The following is an 8,908-nucleotide window of genomic DNA, read 5'->3' as shown; positions in this document are numbered from 1 at the left end:
ATTCTGTGAAGCTAACTACTATTAATGAACCTATTGTAAAACATTTGAGCACCTTCAGTTTATATCTGGTTTTAGATAGCATTTAAAGAACATATTGTGAAAATTTCAGAAAATTTGACCCAGCCAGAGTGGAGTTAAATTCTTTGGAAATTTTAAAATTGGGACTAAAAAGAAGCCAGGAAATCGGGTGATTTGCATACATTTGCATAAATTAACACTTCTATATCACGCAACATCATGACTGCATGACAAGCTGAAAGGTAAACCCAACCAATTTTTAATCTTGGGTTAAAGTATTAATTTTAATTCAATGAATATTTGCAAAAAAGTGATTTTTGAGGAAAATACACGTTTGGTGCAGCGCCCCACTTAAGTAAGACAATTTTATTGTAAAATTATCTTTTCAGTGATTTCATGCTGAACGTTTGTAATTTAATGGAAGTTTGACATTTTGAGAGTTTATGTGAACTTTTTGCCAATTGCGTGCACATCTTGAAGTAGTTAGTTGTAGTTAGGTTGGTTAGTTTGTTTTAGTTAGGTTACAAGGCTTTATCCCGTAGCCAGCATTCATTGTATCATCTTTTTCGGAAAGCCTTTGCATTGAACGAGGTAAACCATAGTACCAATTTTATGAGTAATAAATACCCCTATTGTTCCAAGTCTCAAGTCTATTTTTGTGTATATTTGAGCTGTGTGACACCCGGCTAAGCTTGCTTTCAGTTTGCCTTTTGTCCAGTGTAATCAGGTTGAAAAAACAACAGGGTCAATGACCTTGAAATTTGGTATGTAGCATGTAGGTGTATGGCCTATAAAGTTTGTGAAATATTTTTGATTGACAGATTCTAGACAAATTAGATGAAATGCAATATTTGCATACAAGATGGCAGCCAGGTCACATGACCCATCGAAATTTCAAATGTAAGGTGCACTTATTCTCAGTGGCCCCCAAAGCCCTTCAAGTTTGAAAATGCTGCACGCAATGATTTTGGAGATTCACCTCTGCAAAGGGAATCAGAAGAAGAGGAAGAAGTAGAGGAAGAAGAATAAAGTTTAGCCCGAGTAAATCCAATAGTGGCCAAGCCCCAAAATCGCCTCTTATGAATGGGCCCAAGCTCGGTTGGCTTGGGACCCTAATTAAAAGCTTAATTCTCGATAGTGCAATTCAAACAACCACCTTGCCAATGTTCCCATCATGATTTGTTTTGCGCTATATGCTGTGCCAATTAAAACAATGACACCAAGCCGTAATCAAGATCATAGTCATAAGTTTCATACGAAGTAGTAAACCATTCAAACTTTGCACCATGATATGTATGTCATACTAATATGAGGTATAAGTAAACATGCTCAGTAGATCATAAAATTAAATACCTTGTTGTCCTTCCTCATGTCCAGAATATATTCCTTGTATCTTCAACTCAGACAGTTCCTCTTCCAGACATGACAGTTTTTCCTGCAGATCACTGATGACCTTTTCCTTTTTTCCATTGCAGATAAAAGTCCCTCATACTTAGATTCTATGCTAACACGTTTGGATAATTCTATTTCAGCCTTGACTTTTGTCTCATTCAATTGTTTGATCCGATCTGCTAAAATGACCCCTGCCTGTCTGGCTTCATTTTGTAGCAGCTTTAATAGAGACTGTTTTTTCGAATTAGATTGTTTCTCTTTTGACAGTTTTGCGTCCAGATCACTGATGATCTTTTCTTCTCTTCCATTTTAGATGAAAGTTCATCATACCTGACTGTAGCTAAAAGGTTTTGTTAATTCCTTTCCAATTGTGTCTTTTATCGATAATTTTGACATTTGCTCCGCCAAACTGGCCCTTTTTTGTATAGCTTCATCAAACAGATGCTCCAGAACTAACCTTTCAAGATGTATTTTAGAATCTTTTTCACATTTTGTGCTGACAGCTGGACAACTATGTACTCTGTAATTTGAATCTCACTAGATTGACATGAAAGTAATTTTTAACAAGTAAACTGACATGTTCATCAGTTTCCAGTAGAGTTTGAACTTCAGTTCCCTCTCTAATGAGTTGTAACTCCATTTCTGTGTTGTATAAAAAAGAATGATTAAAATTATACCATTTAAGATTGTCTTGCAAGTACAGGAAAAGACAAACTAGCATTTCATACCTGAAGGCGATAAGTATGCCACTAGTGATTACATTTTCTAAAATATTCAAATAACTCACAATCCCTTATATAATGTTTAGTGTAACTACAAGATGTTTGATCGATATCTCATCATACGAGAATACTGGCTGCATTTTGACAGCTTGTGCAGCAATGAGTCAAAATGTGGAAACATGGGGATACAAAGTGATATCGACCACACTTTGTTCAATAAACCTTTATAATACAGGCAGGTTTTAGAGACAGTACAAGGATAAGTCCTACTAGTCTGGTGCCGAAGCACAAAACCCAAAAATTTCGGCCCCACAATGGTTCTTGGTGGTTTCTGTATCTTCAAAGCCTACTGAATCAGGATCTGCATGATGCCACCCTGGCACCCTTGGGCATTTTAATATATTCAAGATGGCCGCCAAAACATGTAAATGGTAATATCTCAGCTCTATGAAATGCTATCAAAGTGATTTTGGTGTCCTTTGCTAGGTAAACAGGGCCAAGGAATTCACTTCTTTCATTGCCCAATATGTATAACCCTTAATTTGCATAAAAATCCAAGATGTCTGCCAAAATGACCTCCTAAACAGGTAAAACGCCATATCTCAGCTCCATGAGAAGTGTTGAAGTCATTTTGATCTCCTTTGCCAGGTAAATGGCGTTAAGGAACTCATATCTTTCATAGTCTGACATGTACAACCCTTAATTTGCATTAAAAGCCAAGGTGGCTGCCAAAACGACCTCCAAAAACAGGTAAAATATCATATCTCAGCTCAATGAGAAGCTGTTGGAGTCATTTTGGTCTCCTTTGCCAGGTATATTTGGTCAAGCAATTCATATCTTTCATTGGCTGACATGTACAACCCTTAATTTGCATAAAAATTGCATAAAAATCAAAATACCTGTTTCAGTGTGTAAGGAGTCATATCTCAATACACTATGCTACTGATTTTGGTGTCTTTCGGCATGTTTTACGGTCAAAAAATTGGTATCTTTTGTTATATTTGCTATAAAATCAACCATGAAAATCTGAAATTGATACTTACAATCCAAGATGGCTGCTAAGCTGGTTTCCACAACAAATATCAAGGTATATATTAGCTGAGATTGCATACTATAGACTAATACATTAAGGTTCAGACTGAAGGATAAGTTTCTTTCGTAATATTAAATGTGAAGTATTTCCTTTGAAGCCAAAATGACCACCCAATATCAACTATGACCACACAAATAAATGCCACAAAAACATTATTGAGGTCTATTTTGTTGTTTTACGTCAGGTGTTTTGGTCGCAGGGTTTTCATTGCTTGTTTTCTGAACTGGAAAAAATCTTACTTCTAATGGAAGGATTTTATCCCGCATTGCCGCTATAATGGTTTCCTAAAACATTACACCGTATCTTAATTTATCCAGCATCTTTGACACAAGGTTGTATGTGTTTTGGTCTGAGAGGTCATGGAATTCACATTTCCATCCACATAAATTGTCAAACCATCCATTTAAATTAAATGATAATGAACTGTATCTTTCCATACAACATGAATGGTCATTTTATCATTTGCCAATCAACCACAATAAATGAGCTTCAGTTATTCAAGGCGAATTTGCTGAGCATGCATTTGTACTTGTTTGGTCACCTTTGAGCCTACCTGAGTCATCTGTCTCGTTCATCTTTGCACCAACTTAGTCGCTCAGATCATTTTCAGGAGGATGCTTTATATTGCTGCCCTTTAAATATATAACCGCAAGTGAGGTAGCAGAGGACTTCTATGACTACCTTTATCACTGAAGCCATGGCATTTCTGATTTGACAATGAAGATATTTGTCTTTTACCACTTTTGACAACAAAGATTCATGTCATCCGTCAGACGTTGTATCTTAAGCTTTACAACCGTCATGCTAAAAAACAAGTCTCAAGTTTCTGCTATAGTGCCATTCATAGGCAGCAGGAATACCAACCTCTTGCATTGACACAATTCAGAGCATTTTGAGCAGTTTAATTGCATTACAAACACCAATGTTAGATTAAGTGAGGTGTGAGTTGCAACTTTACCAATCAAGCATTCTTAAGACTTATTTTGATGAGCATGGTCATGTTTAATTAATTGCAGAATTGGAATCTCTAGTTATCTGACCTGAAAAAAAACTTTGAATAACATTACAAAAAGAGGGAGTTTATCTGATAATGCTAATAATGGTGTAAAAAATATTACATCATGTTTCTATTTACTGAGTGGCTTGCGACACCAATTTTTGTGTCTTTGGATACACATGAACGGTCAATTGCATATAAACTGTACAATCCAACATATATATCAAGTGAAGTCAAAACATCATCGATGCCCTAGCTAAAAAGAGTTGCAAAACAGGCATGTAGCCTTAATTGATCACATGGTGATTTTGGTGATCATCATATGGTGATTTGTAGAGAGAAATGGCCATCTCTCTTACAAACTGTTAAATCAAGTTTACACCAGAGCAAGACTTGTCTCTACATTCAAACGCTTTTTTTTGGCAGGTATCGCAAGGTGGTAGATAAATATAATGGGCTGTTTTGACTGTGAAGAAGCTGAGTTGAAGCCCTTGCCACTGTTGTAGAAGCTGATGACAATGATGCTGTTAGCTGTCTGCTGCTGAAGACAACTACCATTGGCAGGAACCATACCTGTAACTGCTCTTTTACTTGAGGCACTGGAGCTAGCTGCCTTCTTCTGTGCTACCTTTTTGGTTCGAGCCATGGCTATGAGCTAAGAAAAGAAAACTAGGCAGCAAAAGGAATTACCTGAGTTCCACTAAATAGTTTACAATAAACCACACCATTCTAAACTTACGACAGCTGGTCACATGCTACACTATTGCAAATCTAAGACAGAAAACTGAAATTGCAATGCTCCCTCAATTGGACATGTGCACGACTACAGGTGATGAGGAAAAGAAAAGCTCTAGTTGAGTGGTAGCAAGATCCAAGGCATGGAGAATCCACTCAGGAACGCTGCCCTGAAAATACATCCACCCCTTCCGCAGCCAAAATGTCAAAGTTGCATGCCCAGCCGGTCCCAACAATGAAGAGGCCCTACAACTGAGGGAAAAAACAAGCTGAAGAACACAGCTGAATCCAACAATGTGGAAAAAACAGCGCTGCAAGAGCTGCTGACATTCCTCCGAAGTGGAAAATGAACAAGCTGTAAAAACAGCAACACCCGACATTGGGGACCTGTAATGGGCTGTAAGCACAGCAACAAGCCGCGTGGGGAGTAGGAAGTAGCAAGAAACACGTACACACACATGATTCCCATGACCTGGTTTGATGCCACTCTGTCGACACTTCGACCACAGCTAAAACTCCAAAAAAATTAAAATGATGCCAATGCTCGACAGGCACGAAGTAAAGCACCTCGTACACTTGTACACTCCGATAATCCCGGCGCATACCCGGCGCGTTAAAGTGTACCCCGTCACTGTAGAATACTTGTAGCGATGACCGCCATAACCCGACATGTGACCAGAAAAACACAAAGGGATTTCCCGCCAAAGCCTCCCTCAAGTTTTTGTACAGGGCGTCTACACGTGCATTGAAGTCCCGGATGTTTTCTGTACACCGTGCACGATGCAAAACTTAGCTTACACCTAATGATAATACTCGAACGTTGAATGCCGATGGAGATTCTGCATGAATAAAATAATCCTCTGAGCAATAGCCTCGGGTGAATCATGCACACTGCAGAGATCGTTTGTACCGATGTCGAAAATACAAAATCTGGCGATACGTCTCTCACGTACGATGTCCTCAGAGAAAGTTACCTGCGCTGATACCCCTCACAAACACGCTTCGGACAAACAGAAAAAAATGAGTGAGTTCCGGCGCGTATATTTTCCTAGATGGCATGTGAAAGAAGCCCCAAAAGTACTAAACGGATAGGGGCATGGTTTCTTGTGAAGAAAGGAATATATAAATACCGTTACCGTTGTTAAAGTTCAGATGAGGTCCAGCTGCCGAAATGGCAGTCTTGCCTGGAGGACCGTCTCAGGGCAAAAGAGGATGGGACAAGCCTACACGATGACCTCTTGACCCCTGCCACAGGTAGCACTGTATGAACGTTTGCAGGAGATAAAATTCCTTACTTTTGTAACTTCTTATCTCTCTTCGACAAATGATCGCTGATGGCATAGGTGATATTAGGCCTTCGGGTCAGTCACAATCAGGGTGCTCTAGACAGATTTTGACTTGTTACACTCTAATATAAACTAATATTGTGCAACATTTAATGAAACATTGTTCTCAAAATGAAACAACCAGTAGAACCTAAAAGGCCGCATCGAAAAAATTGTGTTTTTTCGATGATTTTGAGCTGTGTAGTAAAAAAATACCCTAAAAATGGGTCAAAATGAGCGTTACGGCGTTTCATCTTAAAAAGCGCATTTTTTAACTTACTTTTTGAAATTGTTAGATTAATTTTTCAATTGTTCAGTATATTTAAAACATTAAATAGCATTTCTTCTTTCTTTTGCACGTTATTTCATCTGAATACATGGATTTTAATGGAAATGGCGTTATAACAAGTGAAATGGGTGTGTCATTACGCTTTTTCTATCTTGACAACAGCTTTCATTTATCTTTCTATTATCACTTGGAAAACATTACCCTAGAATGTTTCTTAAAACATCTATTTGATTGGAAGACCAACTATGTTTAGTTTTTTGCTCACGTGTTCACACACGTGAGCATATGTCGCAGCGATGTCTGTCTGTCTGTGTGTCTGTCTGTGTGTCTGTCTGTGTGTCTGTCTGTCTGCGTGCTCAATATCTCAAAACTGCTCATCAGATCAGAATCAAATCTGGTACATAGATTTACTTTGCAAATGGAAAAACTGATTAGCTTTTGGTTGATATGGCTTGCTTACTTTTTGCTCATTTGCATAATTAATGAGTTTAGAAAAAACGGATATACACTGAGAACAACAGCACACAATGTGATGAGATTTGCTGCAAATGTTGATCACATCAAGATATATCAGCTGTGAAAGATATTAAGGGGTGACATGAAAGATAATTACTAAATTGCATATTTAATGAAATTTCCTAATTAGGGGTATACATCTGAATTTACTTGATCAAATTGATGAAACTTGGTATGCATATTGAAGATACTATGATTTAACATTATTGAAAGTCATTAAGCATTTTTACTTCATCCAAATCCTAATTTGCATATTTAATGACCTTTTGAAATTAAAGATATATATTTGAATTTACATAACCGAAATTGATGAAACTTGCTATGTACATTAAAGATACTATGATAGAACATTATTAAATGCAATTAAGCATTTTAACTTCCGCCAATTCCTAATTTGCATATTTTATGAACTTTCTTAATTAGGGGTGTTTATCTGATTGACGAGACAAAAGTAGACGAAACTGGCTATGTACATTAAAGATACTATGATAGAACATTATTGAAAGTCATTAAGCAGTTTTACTTCATTCAGCTCCTAATTTGCATATTTAATGAATTTATGAAATTAGGGATATATATTTGAATTTACATGACCAAAATTGATGAAACTTGCTATATACATTAAAGATACTATTAGGTAGGCTAACATTATTGAAATGCATTAAGCATTTTTGCTTCAGCCAATTCCTAATTTTTTATTTAATGAACGTTCCTAATTTATTTGATCACAGTTGGCATAACATGCTATGTACATTGATGATTATACCAGGTTATACCAATATTGGAAGTCATCTCGCAATTAAGTTTCATGTCAGCTAATTTATAGTTTGCATATCTAATGAGTTTTCAAAGTTTGGAATATATAGTTTGAAGGACTTGACCAAAGGCAATTACACTTGCTATATATCGTGGTGATACAATGACAGCAGTCAAAGAAATTAATTATTTCTATTTCAGCTAATTGCGTATTTGAATACTTAATGACCTATAGAGTTAATCTGTGGTGAATATTGTTCATTATGTTGATCATAATACTTTCAATGAAGTTGCAAACATGTGGCAAAGGTTCAAATTTACACATAACTACAATAAATAATGAAAAACGTGAGCATTTACAGTTCATATCTGGTTACTAAATGTCGATACGGTCAATGTATTGATTATGAATGACAAATCATGAAAGTTGCCCACATTTTTTGTCCCAAAATTTTGTAGTGTCCATGACACCCTCATAACTTTCTGCCATATTCAGATAGTAGAGATCTGGTATCATTAGCCAAAGTGGCCCTGTTTGCCTTCCTTATATGTTATAAAAATATAATCCATTTACCACTTGTATTGTTTCAGTATATCAAAAAGGGGCCGAATGTAGTGTCCGTGACAGCCGTAGTGTCCGTGACACAAAAATCCATACATTACATGTTACAGTGATTTAAGCTGGTAATTATATCGTTTACCAGCTGAAGTTATATTTTTATAAGAGAGTTACTTAGTTTTAGAGTAAGACATCCAATGAAATATATTAAACCAGTGAAAGTTGTTTTTTCTATCCTTTAAGATTGTAATGTTAAAAAACTGTCCTATGAGATAACGGTATAGGGGTTTAAAAAAAGGAACAGAACTTTTGTCAAAATTTCATCTTGTAGACACATATCTAAATCTACTAAATTCAGAAAGCTTAAGGTTTGGTACATATTTGCTTGAAAAATTGTGAACCAAACTTTCTCAGTATTTCCATGGCAACCAGATCTTTATTGTGTTGACACACCGTCACGGACACTACAAAATATTATGAGTTGATGGAGAAATAACATAGTAGAC

At 36.5% G+C, this 8,908-nt stretch overlaps 1 protein-coding gene across 1 annotated transcript in view; it reads right to left on the bottom strand.

Moving 5' to 3' along the window:
- Positions 1–1,369: 1,369 nt before the first annotated feature.
- The window catches only part of LOC139137292 (uncharacterized), a 52,403-nt gene continuing 44,864 nt past the window's right edge, over positions 1,370–8,908 (bottom strand). Inside the window, exon 6 of the mRNA XM_070705305.1 lies at positions 1,370–2,052. The gene's annotated coding sequence lies outside the window, so the exon portion shown is untranslated. The remainder of the gene's footprint in view (positions 2,053–8,908) is intronic.

Source organism: Ptychodera flava, chromosome 1, assembly GCF_041260155.1.
Source record: "Ptychodera flava strain L36383 chromosome 1, AS_Pfla_20210202, whole genome shotgun sequence".
NCBI classification, from domain to species: Eukaryota; Metazoa; Hemichordata; class Enteropneusta; family Ptychoderidae; genus Ptychodera; species Ptychodera flava.
This window is presented reverse-complemented; position numbering and strand designations above follow the sequence as displayed.